The 16,018-nt window shown below is 40.8% G+C and overlaps 1 protein-coding gene across 1 annotated transcript in view; it reads left to right on the top strand.

Moving 5' to 3' along the window:
• Positions 1-16,018, top strand: part of olfm2a (olfactomedin 2a) — a 114,531-nt gene that overhangs the window by 1,150 nt on the left and 97,363 nt on the right. The window lies entirely within an intron of this gene.

The raw sequence follows: 16,018 nt of genomic DNA, 5'->3' as shown, positions 1-16,018 counted from the left end.
GGAGTACTGGGATTGCATTCATTCATACGATTTTCAACCAAAAAACAAACAAACAAACAAACAACAACAACAAAATATGGTTTTCAATCAAATTCTGCACACATGCTCACACACTGGTGTTGCACATGATTCTTCATACCCAAGGCTCAGTTGATTTAAATACATTTGCTGCATTCCAGGCTCATAAAGCACTCTGTTTTTTCTTTGTTGATGATCGAACACTCACGGTATACCTGAAGACTTTCTCTATAGCCTATGCATCAATCTGTACACTCTCTACTTTTGCTTATTGCTGAGGTGGTACCACCAAGGGTGCATGTTTAGTGTATGTCTTTAACCTGAAAACGTGAATATACAGTACATGTGAATATCCATTTAAAATAATGTGCATACAGTGGGGGTCCAAAAGTCTGAGAGCGCTAGTGAAAACGCTTCTTTTCGGATTTAACGCGACAATTTTCATAACGAACGATACGACTGACGAGAAATTGAGGGAAAAGTAGAATCTTTGAAATATTGACATGAACGTCAGAGTTTCTTAGTGTCTGCTCCGTCCCCTTTGTTGCTTTAATGACGGCGTGTACTCGAGCTGGCGTGGACTCCACAAGTCTGTGCAAAACCTTATGATCCATTTGAGATCAAATCCATCGGGAGTGTCATCCGAACACATGCTGCAACAGAAGAGATCAGGCGCGAGGAAAATCTCATGTACGGAGCAGATAACATGGTCAATATCGCACATTTGCTTACATTTAAATAGGAACCTACTGTGGGAGTAGTGCCGAATCTTGAACATCTTCGATAGCAAGATATTGAACGTTTACGTTCTTAGTTTGAAATATTTCAAAAATGTATGTCCTATTTTAAATGGAGAGAGAGAAAAAAAAAAGTCCCAGATGTTTGGACCCCATTGTACTGTATTGGGGGGGGGTGCAGTGGCTCAGTTAAGACTCGGGGTTGCTGATCAGAAGGTCGGGGACTCACTCAAGCCTCAGCACCACAACACTGCCACTGTTGGGACCTTGAGCAAAGCCCTTAACCCTATCTGCTCCAGGCGTGCCGTATCATGGCTTCCTAACAAGCTGGGATACGCAAAAAAAAAAAAGTATTGTATATGTGACTTACTTGGACAAAACAGGTTCCCTTGATGGCACCATCACCCCGATAAGACCTTTCATTCCTTTGGTAATTCTATCAAATACACAAAATAGCATTTTAAGGAAAAGCTGCATAAACGACCCCGATTCTAGGTGTAAGAAATGATAACACGTGTATGCATTAATACTTATTATAGGTGACAGAAAATCCACACGATACTCCACCAGGACGGATTTGATTGGATTTGAAAGGATTTGATTTGATTTGACACTGATGCTTATCCAATATTATTGCCACTGGCTTCTGAATTGGCACAAAACTACGTATAAGCACACCGACTTAAATATTATATTAAGTATATTTTATAATATTAAATATTCACACCATGCAACATTGCTATACACAATTCCAATTCCATCATCGACTCTAAAGCCGCATTTCGTTCATGCATTCATTCATCTCCGATAGCTGCTTCATTATAAAACATAAAAATGCAAACATGGAAATGAGTGACAAACTCGCACGCTCTTCTCTACGCGTCACTAGATCTGTACACATCTACGCTACTAAAGTCAGAATGTCTTAGAACACAGCATTGTTGTATTCTCTACTCTGATTGGCCAGAAGGTGTTGAATAGTTTTCTATGACAGAAGCTCTGACAGTAGTTCCGGCTACGAGGATTATATTAATGCGCTCGTACTAATATGCTATCGTTTTTTAATTTTTTAATTTTTTTTTTATAGTTACATCTCATTGACAGGGACTTGTATAGTGTATACTCAACATATCCTAAGCCTAAAAATAAACAGATCAGAGTCATTGCTGACACGGTGAAGTTTTCTGTGAGGAGACATTTATTTAACATTTATGGAAGGAGTCTCCAGTGTCAGCACTTTTGCAACCAGTCAGTAAGTTTGAGAAACCCAGTCATGAGAAAATCTTCAAGACAGAGGACTTTCTGGGTTCCGGGTGACATGGCAAGCAGTGTTTTTGTCTTGGAAACTTCAAGAGGGGGGAAAAAAAGAAAGAAAAGAGAGGCTGATGATAGAAAGAATGTAACTATAGAGGGATAAACCATTGGCATGAATAAAAATGGCAATCAGTGGCTGATTGCTGTGGTGGGAGAAGAATAAAACACTTCGGCGTGGTAGCAGTAACTCTGCTTCATAACCTCACCCTGTTGTTGATTATTTTCCTATAACAGCTTGCCCTTAAGTGGAACGAGGAACATTTAATACATCTATACACTATTGTTTTATGCACTAAAGCTTGTTTTATAAAAATGGGCACACCTGTAAATAAATAAAATAAATAAATACAAAACAGTCACAGATTTTCACAATATATACACATATGCACAAATATTAAACACTGGAACACTCATAATTCTCTGTAACTGAAGCTTTTTCACACAGTGCACACACACACACATATATGTATATATATATATATATATATTAGATATACGATATGCTAAGGGACAAACATTTATAATACATTTATAAAAAATTACTAAAAGACAAAGGAGATTACCTCTGCACTTACGCATGGACTGAATGAGAAATAGGAACTCAAAACGCAACGCATCTATAAATAAAATAACGCAAAGACAATAAAGCAGACCTACTTCGATGACTATGAAATGAAATTCAGGATACAATAGCCGGTGAGAGATTTTTCCAACAGGATTTTCCATCATTACTTGGAAAGAGAGACCCAATATAAATGAATCAATTCTAAATTTAGTAAATTGAGTTTTTATCTGCAGATCCGAGTCTCCCTTTATTATTATTGTTTTAAAAAAAATGATTATTTCTTGTATTCCTCTCAGTCCGTTTAATGTGCTGTACTAGCCATGTGCGGTTCTTTTTTCACCACTAAAGTCATTATTTCCAGCCTGCACGTGTGAATCCCACGCTGGTGATTTGCTACTTGAATGAAGTTCCATTAGAACGTGCATTTCTATTTAGTGAGAGTCCTTGAAAGCATTTCTTTAAATAAATCTGCAAACCTTGCACACAACCACATTAAATGTGTTTTTTTTTTTTTCCTTGACTCTCACTGTATAAAAGTTCATCAACCCGACCGAATATTATTATTTCAAAATGTTCTTTTAGTAGTTTAAAATAAAAATAATAAAAAACACTATGTATTGGTTCTAATGTGCAGTGACGGCTGGTGATTTCTACTTCGTCTAGGTGTGATAGATCGATATTATCGTCCCTACTACACACGGTATTACACTGTTAAGATATCCAGTGACATTTACTCTGACTATATTATATTACCTGACCTGACTAGCGTTATGCATTTAGCAGTGGAGCTCCACATCAGGCTACGCTAGTATGAGCTACACTATATGGCCGACAGTATGTGGACACCTGACCATGAGACCTATACTGTAAGTGGGCCTTCTTCAAACTGTTAACACAAAGTTCAAAGCACACAGTTGTATAAAATGTCTTTGTATGCTGTAGAAGGACAGTTTCCCTTGTCCTTGCTCAAACGTGTTCCAGCATGACGACGCCCCTGTGCACAAAGCGAGCTCCATGAAGACATGGTTTGCCAAAGGTTGGTGTGGAAGAACTCGAGTGTCCTGCACATAGGCCTGACCTCAACCCTACTGAACACCTTTGGGATGAACTGGAACACCGACTGCACCCCAGACCTCCTCACCCGACATCAATAGCTGAATGATCACAAATTCCAACAGCCACGCCCAACAAAATCTACTGGAAAGCCTTCCCAGAAGAGGGAAGGTTATTATAACAGCAAAGGGGAAACAACTCCACATTTAATAGCCGTGGTTTTGGAATGTTCAGGCGTCCATATACTTTTGGCCACACAAAAAATATGCCAAAATATAAAGAAGAGCTGAGACGCGCTGGTCTTTCGAACCCCCCAGTATTAACCAACCCTTCTTGAAAGCCCTACCCCATCTCAATGCTGGTGACGTTTTAGAGTCGTGCAATAAAATCTGTCTTAGATAACATTAGACAATATATATTTAACGTCATCTTAAGTCACGTTTAAGAGTAAACAATCCTCCTCGTTCACGTTCATTAAATCCGCGACTATGTTATACTGTACACGTGCTGTATTAGAAATACTTGGCTTGAAGGAAACTGCTTGAATAATACTGCAGATGTATGCTTTCCATTATTCGCTGAGACAATGTGCATTCTTTTACGCTCTTGTTCTTTAAAGGTGCAGACTACCATTTTTAAAGCGTTCCTACGGCTATGCTAATCATCGAATTCGAAAGGTCCGCTCTAAACAGTGATTACAGCCTCATGTAGCTTTTAAATCTTGTTGTTACACTATGTCCATGTTACTACAAAAAATGAAGTTTGTAAATGCATGTATTTCTATTTAAGGAGTTTGTCTTCCCTAGGGTTATACTAATATCTGAAAGGATGGGGGGAGTTAACAATAGAGACTGTGGGACACGCTAAATAGCACATAAACCAACACCACATACTGTTAACACCACCGGCAGGCATAAATACATAAGTTTAGCACCAAGCTTAACAAACCAGGCAGTGTCAAAACATGAAGCAAACACGGAGCGAAGCACCAAACCAGCAGAACGCTAAACCAACAAGTCACATGCTTGTCCTGCGGTCGTCGCCGTGAGCCTTTTAAAGTCAAAGCTCCGCCCATTTCGGTGTTCCCTGGTCTTCGATTGGCCTAGCGGTTATGATGAATGATGGTCGGTCCACCGATTGGCAGGAACTGTGGAAAACGGAGAGGGTGAGAGAGAGAGAATTGAAGAAGAACAAAAGGAGCACACAAACAAGTGAAGCGACAAACAAACAAACAAACAAACAAGGGCACGTGAAACTCTGTGCACGTAACAGTTATGTCTGGAGAAAGGAAAACACTGCATTCCAGCATACTGTAAGAACCTTATCCCATCTGTGAAACGTGGTGGTGGTAGTATCATGGTATTTTTTTTGCTGCATCTGGGCCAGGATTGGTGGAACAATGAATTCTGAATAATACCAGCGAATTCTAAAGGAAAATGTCAGGACATCTGTTCATAAACTGAATCTCAAGAGGAAGTGGGGCATGCGGCGAGATAACGACCCTAAGCAAATAAGTCGTTCTACCGAAGAATGATTAAAGAAGAATATGAATGGGAAAGTCCACGTCCTGACCTTAATCTGATAGAACTGTTGTGGAAGGACCTCAAGGAAGCAGTTCATGTGAGGAAACCCTACAAACATGGCAGAGATGAAGCTGTTCTGTACTGAGGAACGGGTTAAAATGCCTCCAAGCCGATGTGCAGGACTGATCAACACTTACCCCGAACGTTTAGCTGCAGTTATAGCTGCACGAGGGGGTCACACCGGATACTGAACGCAAAGGTTCACATAATTTTGCCACTCAGAGATACGTAATATTGGATCATTTTCCTAATAAATAAATGAACAAGTATCATATTTTTGTCTCATTTCTTTAATTGGGATCTCTTTATCGACTTTTAGGAAATCTGATGATGTTTTAAGTCATAGTTATGCAGTAATATAGAAAAACTCTTAAGCACCACTGTAGCTAGCAGAATATGGATTTAGACATATAACAGAAACTACTTCATGTAACATCTTAAGTTTCTAGCATTAGTGTTATACAAACCTAGTTCGATAGCTACCGTGATTACACTGTGTTCTTGTTCGGTGCTTTCTTTTGCTCATTGTTAAACATCAAACTTCTGGCTTCCAATCATCCGCATACTGATAGCATGGGAATGTATGATGACAGAGGAGGTCAAGGTTGCCAGATCTGTGTGAAAAACGTCGCCCAAACTCAAAACTAATGCAAAAAGATGTCCTTTCTAAACCCAGTACACTGTTTTTTTTTTTAAAGAGCATGACTATCGTTGCTGAATGTCTTGCCCTGTTTGCAATGAAACATCGTACATCTTCCATGCCGATGTATGTGATAATTAATATACAGTCTATGAATTGAGGTCATGATTTCATCATACGACTTGGACATAACCTATATAACCTTATGGGGACTCAGACTTTGACTTACATTGGAATGTTGCATACTCTGTCCTGTAAACGTAAATAACAATTTCTTCAAAGGTATATAATGTTACACGACTACAGCCTAGTGCAGTCCATTAAGCTGACTTTTATTTTGGGAAGAGGCCAGTGAGGACTTGACTTGGACGTGTGAGTGAGGTGATTTAGCCAGGACTTAGACTTTAAAGTAAATGAATTGACTACGGTGCAGCCTTGGGGTCAGTTTGTTCTGGGATTTAGGGATAATTTATTGTTTCGTTTGACTGTAGGTTTTAATATCAACACAGCAGTGATTTGAAAGTAGAGATGAACCATGGACGTGGGAACACTAAATGGAGCGCTGAAGTCTTTAGAAGGCGGAACTGCATCACAGTTTTCAGTAATATACAGTACTGTATACAATACATTTTATAAAGTGGTAACCCTAGGCACGTTTGCTTCGCACCTCTCAGGTCGTGGGTTCAAATCCCGCCACCACTCTTTGTGTTCGGAGCATGCGTGTTCTCCCCTTGCCTTGAGGGTTTCCTCCAGGTACTCTGGGTTTCAGTCCAAAGTCATGCATTGGTGGCTGATTGGCATTTCCAAACTGTCCATAGTGTGTGAATGTGTCTGTGATTGTGCCATGTGATGGGTTGTCACCCCATCCATGGTGTCCCCCGCCTTGTGCCTCGAGTTCCATGGGATGCACTCCAGGCCCACAGACGGCGCTGTGTAGGATGAATATTCAGAATATTACATGGAAGGAGGGCACCATTGGTACAGCACCTTTCAAATGTTCTCCCACATCCATGTGGGTTAACTCTGGGTTCTCTGGTTTCCTCCAAATTCCCAGAAACACTGGCTGTACTAAAGTGACTCAAGGTGTGCGCTTGCTGCCCTGATATAGACTGGTGACCCATTCCGGGTGTATCCCTACCTCACTCCCAGTGGTGTTCCCCTAATAGTCTCCAAATCCACCATGAGCTGGAGAAAGCGAAAGTGTAGATGAACGGATGTTTGTTGTTTAAAAAGAGGGCAGACAAGCTGGTCTCACAAATCTGTCTTTCCAGCATCGGATATGTGCAGTGTAAAATTTCAATGTTTTTTTTCTTTTGACATTTAGCTATTGTTTATTGAGTTTAGATTTAATTGACACCAGGAGTCTCGTTTATTACCCGTGTTGTGTTTTTTTTTTCTTTTTTGTGTAAACCATGCACTGACACGTTTCTATGCATTGAATGGAATTTATGCGAATATATCCGCACGCTCCTGACCATGCTACGCATGTATCGTTAATTAACCGGCTTTGCAGTGAGACCGCTCAAAGCTTTACCGCTCTTCATTTTTGTCTTGTTTTTATTTGCTAAAAGACGACTTTACATTTTGTCGTATGTGCGTTGGAACAAGCATCTTTTTTTTTTTTTCATTATCAGGGTTTTCCTTATCGCAGAAAGGCTAAGTGTTTTTGCGGAGCACCTTAAGCCGAATGAACGTTTAAAAAGGTGTTTATTTTCATTAAAATCTCAAACAAGTCATTTGATGAAATGAATAGACTTTTGACAATATGTGTCGCCAGCTTTGTTTCACAAATACGGTACGGATAACGGTCGGAAACTACACGGAAAACTTAAAACGACTTGAAATTATTTCAACCTCCCCTGGAGCCCAGTCAGCACTCTACTAAGTCCTCTGAAAACCTAGGGAGAACCCTGATTATGTAGAGTGATATATCAGGGCTCGTTCATTAGGCTGTATGGGCACTATCTAGGGTCCCTCTGTGCTGCCCTTTTAAAAATCGTATTGCTTTTAACCGTATTGCTTAAATATGTGTACCGAGGAGAAAAGCAAAGTCAAGCTGCTAAAAGGTTAGCTAACATGACAGAAGTAGATCAGAATATTAGCTACAGATTATATATAACTTCATGTGATGGTGTGAGGAGGGCACAATGAGATCAAATGACAAACAGGTACATTGTATACATGCTTTATCTGAGGGGAGAAAACAAGCCAATTTCCTTTGCAAGCGTTTTTTTCTAAATGTCATTAAGTTGTTTTGGAGTCCGTAAAACTGACAGAAAGATAGAAAGTCTAATAGAAAGTTAGCCAGAGATCAAGCCTAGCAAGCATGCTAAGCTATAAAGCTAAAGTCTGCTTGGCTATTTCGGAGTCAGGGAGAATAATAAAAAAAATTACATTCCAAACGTGATGACAAATGAAGACAGTCTTTGAGATTTATTATTGTTATTTTTGAAAAATATGTTTCACTTGCATCCACTTCAGATCGAGCCCCGGGTATGTGGCTAGTTAAACTAGCAAGCATGTTTCTTCTTAGCCCGCTAACAGTTTGTGCGCTCTTACTGTTTATCATGTCCGAGAACTTTAAGAGAGCATTTCCTCTGGAGCGATCTCTTCCACATGCAGATTTTCTCCTCCGTTGTTTTTTTTCTACTTCACTAATACCCCTCATGTTGCTAACTTTAGCTAGCTGTTAGCTAGCGATTATTTGTTTCTCGCGCCACAGCGCTCTTTAATTCTGAAATCTGATTGGTCAGAAGGAATTACTTCATTTTCTACAACAACAGCGCCGACAGTAGTCCCGACTACAAAGCAAATCACAGGTTTATATTAATGCTCTCACTCCAGTACATTATCGTTTCTATGGTAACAACGTAGTGACCGTAGGACTGATATGGCGGATGCTCTACGCAATCTAAGGCTCAAAACGAACACATTTAAAAGCCCGTTTAACAGAGTAAAACCTGTGAGGAGACGATTATTTAGCAGGAAGGAGTCTTCAGTTCCAGTCATTTGTGTCAGTCAGAAATAACGCTGTAGATTTTCTGATATAGATAAAAGTCTTTGAGTTTGTATGTTTGTGTTTGTTTTGACTGATAAATGAGAAAGAAAAAAAGAGAGGCAGGTGACGGAGGGACTGTTTATAGCTGCTATAATGTAAGTGATAACTCCTATCATGGACATTCCACATCATTAAATGTCACTATACGTGGATAAAAGTCAAGTCAAGTGCCGTTTATTGTCATTTCAACCATATACAGCTGGTACGGTACACAGTAAAACGAATAAAACGACACGCTAACCGCATGGGACGACACAGAACTAAATAAAGACCTACAAATTCTACATAAAGTTCTTTTTTGTGTAAACCATGCACTGACACGTTTCTATGCATTGAATGGGATTTATGCGAATATATCCGCATGCTACGCATGCCGGACCCCCTAGTGGTAGAAAAGTGTAACAGAAGGTAGACGGACAATACAGAGCTTCTCTGTTAATTATTAATACAGATTTCGGTGCAGAAAGATGACAGACGGAATGTTTTTTTTTTGTTTTGACATTTAGCTATTGTTTATTTGAGTTTAGATTGAATTGACGAAAAACGACAGCCAATTCCGGTCAATTGAGTTTAAACGGAACACCAGGAGTCTCGTTTCTTACCCGTGCGCATGCGTATTTTTTTTCCATTTTGCGTAAACCGTGCATCGACACGTTTCCATGCATTGAATGCGATTTATGCGAATATTTCCTCTCAATGTACAAATTCTACATAAAGTGCACGGGAAAACGTGCTAACAACACAGGACAGTACAGGAACTACTAAAACAGGTCAACAGGCACGGTAAGTGTGACAGTGTAGCGCCGAACAGCGCGCAGTTTTAACGTGAACGTGTCCGATATAACAGATAGCGCCAAAGATTAACAATAAATTGCTGTGAATGTAAACGTAACATGCTATGCCTTAATATTCAGCAGATTAGCTTATACCAAATATGGACATAGCAGTCATTGCAGTAGCAGCCAGGTCAAGAAATTCAGTGCGATATTTTTTATAAATGCTGTAGCAGCAAGAAAGTGCGCTGTTTAATAATAAAATACGAGTAGGTATAATCAATGTAACATTCTGCTTTTGTGAGAAAAACACTCAACTTTGGGGTAACTCCGCTCCACGTCAGGCCACACGCCATCGTTGATTATTTACCTGTAACCGCACCCGCTTAGGTGGTTTATCCGTTACTTAGTAACAGCACTCGCCGTGATGTTAACGATCCGGCTTTCACGCGATGGATTTAAAAACGATGGCGGATGTTCTCCGAACACGCGCCGGCACGCAGTATATAAACTCGTTCTGCGGAGGAAAATAAAGACTCTGTTTGCAGTATATAAATGAATAAATTCCTCAGAGGGTGAAAACAAACAGACACGGGGGGAAAATAAATAAATAAAAACAAAACTCGAATGAAAGAAAGGAGAGGAAGAAATATTATGTACATGAGCATTGTTCATATAAAAACAACAACAACAACAACAACGACATAAGTCGACACTATAATGGGAACAAATACATGGGAGGATTATTTTTTTCACCCACAGCGACATTATTGGTACTCTATAACTATTTCAGACACACGACATTACCATCAGGGATGTGGCTGTGGATATGAGGATCCGTATTCGGTCTCAGGGGGGTGTTTATTATTATAAGGTATGAAAATGTTTGCATTGGAATATTCAAAAGATTACTGAGATTTAGAAAAACGACACTGTCTGTGAATTTCGCAACGATGACGACGGAAGACAGAAAGATCTCTATTAGAGTGTTTCCTTGATGCGCACGTGGACACATTACATCTCTGCACAAGCCAATACATAAACACACACACACACACACACACACGCACACATGCACATACTGCCTCAAACACACACATGCGCTGGCCCCAGCCTCCGCACGGGTCACCATGAAATATTCAACACGCTTTAACTAGACAGATGCACTCGCTCGTTCCTGACGTGTGTTTATTACGTACCCACAATGCCCTGAGGTCCTGGCAGCCAGCGATACACACGGGCACACGCTCGACCTTGGCACGCGGCTCTGCTAATGGGGTTGCATCGCATCACACACCATGCAGCACACATCACGCTTCCCGAAATAGGGTTGTTTGTGTGCGTAATAGGGAATAAGCAATCCCAGATGTGCCTTAAACTTTGATTATTATTAGAGGTGTACTAAAAGGATAAGCGAAGGATACACTCGCAATTAGGCGGCGGGAAAAAAAAACAGCGGGGAGAAATAATCGGCGGTAATTACGCTCGGCGAGAACGAAGAGATTAAAAGCCAAACGCAGGCTAGCGACGATAACTGTTCGAGAAATTAAACGCTTGTTTTAATCGAAAGCTCGTGGCTTTGAACTAATCACCGTGGTGTACGTTTAAGGACATATGTTAAATAAATTCACCGTTGAACTGTAGGTTAACACCGTAGCGGTATCGAAGTCTCGATTCTGATTGGTCAGAAATGTCGCGTGTAACAGGAGTGCAGCGGCAAATCACAGCGTCATGTTAATGTGCGTGTTCTAATACGTTGTCGTTTCTTCGGTGACAGGTCTGCTTTAAAAAAAAAAAAAAGTGTAATTGTCGATATGGTTCGGAAATGTTTGTTTATTTATTTATTTATTTATTTGTTTGTTTACGGAAGGAGTCTCCATTGTCAGCGTTTTGTCTCATTAACTCCACGAGAAAGAAAAAGAAAGGCTGGTGAAGATATTACTGTTTATAGCTGCTATAACATAAGCAATAATAGGAACTAGCTTGTCTCGTGGACGTTCCACAACCGTATAAGAAGCTATAAATGGATAAAAAGTACGACATGCTGTTTTGTAATATAGAGAAAATGTCGCCGTTGGAAATAAGAGGATAAAATGCTTGCGGTTATTGGAAACTAATCAACGTCAGGGTTTAAAGGGCGTCATAGTTGACGATGATTGTGATCCTGTAACAGCGTGCCCTGTTAACGAAGTGTTTCCCTCTTTATTTATGTCATGGACACACATTAACTGTAAACATGCGCCGTTTCCTCGATTAGCTCTGACGAGCCTCTCGATTGATTATCCATAGAAGCGGTTGTGTGTTATTAGTGCTGTGATGAAGTGTCAGGTCGTCTCGGCGTCTCGGCGCGTGAAGCGAAAGGTGTTTCGCGAGAGCGTGTTTCGAAGTCTTCATCAAATCTGCCTCTAATGATCGGGATTGGCAAGCGGTCAAAGACGCACGCGTGCTCACGCTAAACAGATAGACGAAACGAGCGACATTAATCTGAGCCGACACTTTCAGAAACAATGCCAAACGTCAAACGGATATCTGTGTCTAATCACCAGCTCCGTCGACGCAATTAGACACCCTGTTGGCGGCGAACTTGCAAAAACACAGCATGCGGTGGTTGTGGCGGTGGTTGCGATCGGGGAGAGGAGGGAGGGGGTTTATTGAATAAAAATGCGTGAGTTCGCTTCATCCGTCTTGCCACAGCCAAGCCGAACCTTCAACCCAGGAAGTCGAGCGTCCCCTTGGCACTTCCTGCTCGTTCAGATGGTCGAGGGCTCCGATTCAAAGTGCAGTCACATTTAGTTTCCTTTTCACTGCCATGTTTGGCTCAGAGAGGCCGTACGAAAGCGACCAGGATGCCGTAGAAGCGCAGTGAAGGTGCACTGTCTGCTTTCTGGCGCATGCAAAGATGCAAAGGTCTGGCCGGAGGTGTGTGCTGGAGGTGCTAATTGGTTGTCAGCATGAAAAATAAATAAATAACTCAAATAAATCGGCTTCCTCTTAGCAGCGTTGTAAGTGGGATGAAATGAAGTGGCTGAAAAAGCTGTGTTTAACGAGGATGGGTAGGGCTCATAATAAGAGACAAGGACAGCAAGGACACGGTCCTCACTTTAGACCTCGCTGTTCACGACAAGGTCACGGCGGTCCTTAACGAGTCACTAAAATCTTCCCCCGTAACAATAGTATGACCTCAAGCCAAAATGATTGACAGAAAGGGAAAATGTGTAGAACGACAAGAAATCCGGAAACGATTTTCTCTAACGTGTTTAAAGGGTTATACACCTTTATGAAGAAAAGTTTTATTCCACTCCGCCGAATGAGACGCGATTCACGTACAGAAAAGCCAAACTGAAACCGGCACTAACGCCTGAACAGAAGAAAACAAGGTTACCGTGGGCTAAAGAGAAGCAGTCGTGGAGTGTAGATGATCGGATGAAAGTGATATTCAGTGACGAATCATAAATCTGCATTAGCCAAGGTCTGCTTTTGTCTGGTGCTGCTAATCAAACAGATAAAGATGACTGCCAGAAGAAAACAATCAAATCTCCCAGCTCATTTATGATGCGGTGTTGTATGTCGGGTAAAGGACCAGAGGAGACCTCAATGAGACCTCAAGAGTCAATGCCCGGGTGTACGCTGAAATTTCGGACACTTTTCTCATTCCATCGATAGAATATAGGTCTGGTGACGATGAGGTCATTTTTCAGGATGATGATGCGTCGTACGTCTTCCTCATATCACCTTAGGCGAGTTTGTCCTCGCCATCGTCGCCACCGGCTCGCTCAATAGGGATAAAATTCACACGCTTAAAACCTCTATCCTGTGTTTATATATTTCTGTAAAGCTGCTTTGAGACAACATCATTATAAAAAGTGCTATACGGATCAAATTGAATTGAATTGAATTGAAGGGTTGCAGTGGAATACAGAAAGCAACCCGGATCCTCCTCAGTCAGATTCTGGTGATAACGAGAGGAAGTGAAAGGATATAGAAGGACAGTTCCATTACTAGACACGTTATAATTTCCCTTTCAGAAGAAAGTACAGAAGAAGCCCTCACTTGGGTGTGAAAGTGATATACGGTAAGATTTACCCATACAGACCCTGATAAATATTAGACCCATTCGAATGCCAGTCAAATCGGACCCATGGAACCCGACTCCTCTGCTGACTCAGACATCAAGGACACAGCGAGTCTGGCCGCATGGAGCATATCCGTCCACTCACCGGCTCTCACTTCCAAACAGGAAATTAGAGAAGTGAAAAGGTGCAGGACTGAAGGCGTAAATCTCACCATCAGGGATCTGAGCACACACCGGAGCTGTCAGACCCACTGCTGTGCCTCAGCCCTCGCCAACACACCCTGACCTTCCCTTTAGCTTGAGGATGAGTGGACGAGAGATATTCTTCTCATAGAAGTGGTGCAGAATAATTAGAGACGCGACTGATTTAAATAAAAAGAATAAACTTTTCACGTCAATAATTAAAACACAATTATCTCTTCACTCCGGCGATATCTCTTCAGGATGGAGGACAGTGACGACGTTCACGTGCACGTCACAGTCACATGGTATTTTATTCCAAACACGATGTCCGTATGCGTATATTCCGGTACGCGTGGTTGCTGTACGTATGCCGATCTACACATTTGCTTTTTCTTTCCCGCTGTTATTTCCCAGGAGATTCAAGACGCTGCTGTCGCTACCCACAATTCCTTGCCGACTGAACATGCGCATGCCGTATATCTCCTTTCAGCGGATTTTCCGAGCAAGGCGTTTACACGCAGACAATTTCTGATTAAAAACAGGCACATTCCAGGGCTGGGAATCTGAATTTAGGAAATCAGAATATTGTCTTGATGTGAATCGGGCAATCGGGGTGCGGCGTTTACATGACTCAGTACTACTTCGAATATTGTCACGTTACAATCAATATCAGAATATTGACGTGCGTGTAAACATAATCAGGTGCACGGTGGCGGATTTCATGTTCTCCCCGTGCTGCGGGGGTTTCCTCCGGGTACTCCGGTTTCCTCCCCCAGTCCAAAGACATGCATGGTAGTCTGACTGGCATGTCCAAAGTGTCCGTAGTGTATGAATGGGTGTATGAGTGTGTATGTGATTGTGCCCTGCGATGGACTGGCACCCCGTCCAGGGTGTTCCCCACTTCGTGCCACATGCCCCCTTGGATAGGCTCCAGGTTCCCCGCGACCCTGAAGGATAAACGCTACAGAAAATGGATGGCTGGATGGGTGAATGGATGTAAATGTAGTCATTGAGTTTTCACACAGTTTCTCAGTAACAAGCTGCATTTTTTCATCCTTTTCACTTCAAGAGGAAGTGAGGAAATGACTGTTTACGTCTATGTTTAACATAGGAGTAAGAAACTTGAGTAAGAAACGTATTTTATAAAACGTCAGGTTATAATGATCATTTTTTTGGTTTTTACAACATCTAAATAAAGCAAGCAGCTTAAATTATGACCATCATTTTATTATTATTATTATTATTATTATTATTATTATTATTATTATTATTATTTTTATTTAAAATGTTTAACTCGGGACTAGAATGTTGTATACAGTATGCACGGCATCACTGAATGGATAATTGAAGTAAATTGGAAATGTAAAATCCCTTCATAAATTTTTAACATAAAACAATTTAACAGCTAAAACCATCCTTAACAATAGAGAAAATGAGCTTTAGTTTGGGTTTCGTTGTTGTTGTTGTTGTTGTTGTTGTTGTTGTTGTTGTTTGCTTTAATATGATCTGATTTAAGTTCAGGTTCAGCAGACAAACTGGCTGACTGTTTTTTTTATTTATTTATAATAATAATAAAAAAAAAACGTTAAAACTCTGTTTGGTTATTCTTCTTTTTCCTATTTTTTTTAAAAAAGTTTTTTGCGTTGTTTGATATTATATATAATTTTGAAAACACAAATTTATTTTGACTGTCCAACGCAAAGATAAAAGAATTTTAAGTGTAAAAATATTTTTTTTAAATTTGCAGTTGGTGTAGAATGGCCTACACACACACACACACACACACACACACACACACACACACACACACACACCCACCCACCCAATATTAATCTTACATACCCTTGAACATACTCATAAAGACACCTGCATTAACCTAAGCACACACTCCAGAATTGGACAGTGCACACTGATGAGCTCGTAACGTGATTATGCAGATTTTTCCAGCTCGAGAACATGGACAGGAGCGCGAGTGCAGCCAGCCAGCGGAATGAAAGCGCAGTTGACATTGTAATCATGTCA

The sequence above is a fragment of the Ictalurus punctatus genome, chromosome 24, assembly GCF_001660625.3.
Source record: "Ictalurus punctatus breed USDA103 chromosome 24, Coco_2.0, whole genome shotgun sequence".
In the NCBI taxonomy this organism is placed as follows: Eukaryota; Metazoa; Chordata; class Actinopteri; order Siluriformes; family Ictaluridae; genus Ictalurus; species Ictalurus punctatus.
Note: the sequence above shows the minus strand (reverse complement) of the source record. Positions and strands in the feature narration are given on the sequence as shown.